The following is a 2,078-nucleotide window of genomic DNA, read 5'->3' as shown; positions in this document are numbered from 1 at the left end:
GGGAAAGCAGGAATCCGTGGCCTACTTCAACAGCCTCCGGGTTTCAGAGTTCGCATTCAGCCTCTTGAAGCTTGAAGTGGTCTTTCTCCATTCAGGGGTGGCTGTGTCCAATGCCAGTGCGCTGTGTATAAATTGTGGCTTTTACGCTTCGTTGTCTCTGCAGAGGGCCTCAGGGACACACGGAGACCAAGATGCAGATTGAGCGGAACACAAAGGATCCCGGAAGCACGTCCTCGTGAGCAGTGACAGTCACACCCGCGCACACGCGTGAACACACACATAGACCCTCTCACATACCGGGCAACGTACGTGACTAACCTACTGCAGTCGTGCTGTCAGACAAACATTGAGCTCTCAGTAAGGGTAGAGGTCCTTGGGAAGCAGGTTCCGGGCTCAAGCCCAGGTAAACATTGGCATGAATAACGTTCTCTGAGGATCCCGGTCCAATTCTGAAGACTGCGTGATTTATGTCCACTTCTCAGGTGCAGTTGCTGGGCAGGGGTGGCCGTCAGGAAAGGCAAGAAGACTTTTGCTTTGTCTGATGACTGGAGGCGGTAAGGAGAACTGGAAAAGTGAGGTGGGGGCTGGTTGCTAAGCATGATCCTGGATGTCTCAGGAAGGTAGGCGTTCACACACCCTAAGCTGTGCCACTGGATATTAGGTTTTCCTCAGATGGGCCCAGTGGCTTCATGAGTAGATTGAATGTTGCTCTTGCAGAGTGGCCTGATGGCTGTGGATTCCCCAGGTTTCTGGAGTACTAGGAGGTCATGTCTCCTCTGCAGAGCCGCATGGCATGCCCGGTTGTGTTGTGCAGCGTCCCAGCACGTGCTTGGATCGATGATGACACCCTTGTATGCATTCCTTGGAAAATCTGAACAAAATGAGTGAGAACACTCTACCGTCTCCTCATCGAGTCTGAGGTCCAGCACGTTTCCTCTCTCGGGCGTAGGGGACAGCGAGGAGCGAGGTAGGTAACCTGCGTAGAATTGTGATCCCGTTGCCGGAGGAATGACGCCCAAAGGGTGTCTTGCAGGACGTAGAGAAAATAGATATGCTGATGTGTCTGTGCCGCTCTCCTGGAGGATACATGAGTTATGCGAACATGCCCTTTGGGCACTTTGTTACATTGTTTGGGAATGTGCAAAGCTAAAATTCTCTTCCCCACAGGGCATGATGCTTCCGGCCCATGAGGCACGCAGGACTTTCGAAGAGCCAGAGATTTATCTGGAGCAGTCTGTAGGCGGAACAGTGACGCGGATACTGTTGCGATGCCGGGTGCGCTGCCGCCGACCGGCAGTGTGCCCTTTGAAGCGTCCAGGTTCCCTTGGGTGGCAGAGGTCTTCCGTTGGCAACCAGTTTGTGGTTCTCGGGGATAGCGCCTTTGATCCCTGTGAGGTTCTCGGTAGTGTCACTGTGGCAGTGGAGAATTGCCAAGATCCGTGGGGTAGGGTCAGTGTCACCAAAGCAGACATGTTGGGATCTGTCATTCCTGGTGTACAGTGTCCCACTCTTTGCAATGTATCTGTGGCTTCCAATAGGGTCGAGTTGCCCCGTGTCCAGGAGGAGGCCTCGGAGGACGAGGCTGGCAAGTATTTGTGCATTTCCTCAGGGTTCAGGGCCGCCAACCCTGCTGGGTGGGTGCTGGCGAAACATGGCAGGCTTGGTAGCCTAGTTTCGGCTTTGGGGTCTGAACTAGGTTCATGGTTGCTGAAGCCCACCGCTTCCTGTGGTGGGCATTCCTATGGGTCCACAGAAAGTGATTTGTCCTAGTTGGCGAGAATTGGCACATAGGCCGAAATTCGGTAGCCCCTTGAGTGGTGCCAGTCTGCATCTTGCCTGGAGCCTGCTGGAGGTCAGTGTTGGCCCGACCAGCAGAGGTTGTCTTGCCTCCGGGAATGCTGGAAGTGGCCACAAATGCACATCAGATGTGCTACTAGCTGGCAGCTTCTCCGGGTCCACGTATATGCGACACCCACGGCCGGGAGGCAAGTCTGGTTAGGTCTTTGTGCTTTGGTCGGAAGGCTTTATTGTGGGAAAGCAGGAATCCGTGGCCTACTTCAACAGCCTCCGGGTTTCAG

General features: G+C 54.3%; 1 non-coding gene across 1 annotated transcript; it reads left to right on the top strand.

Moving 5' to 3' along the window:
• Positions 1–831: 831 nt before the first annotated feature.
• Positions 832–924, top strand: LOC114903345. The gene has a single exon (XR_003795754.1). It is a non-coding gene; the product is annotated as a small nucleolar RNA SNORD116 (small nucleolar RNA).
• Positions 925–2,078: the final 1,154 nt, after the last annotated feature.

This window comes from Monodon monoceros, unplaced genomic scaffold, assembly GCF_005190385.1.
Source record: "Monodon monoceros isolate NGI ecotype Baffin Bay Population unplaced genomic scaffold, NGI_Narwhal_1 Contig1271_ctg1, whole genome shotgun sequence".
In the NCBI taxonomy this organism is placed as follows: Eukaryota; Metazoa; Chordata; class Mammalia; order Artiodactyla; family Monodontidae; genus Monodon; species Monodon monoceros.
This window is presented reverse-complemented; position numbering and strand designations above follow the sequence as displayed.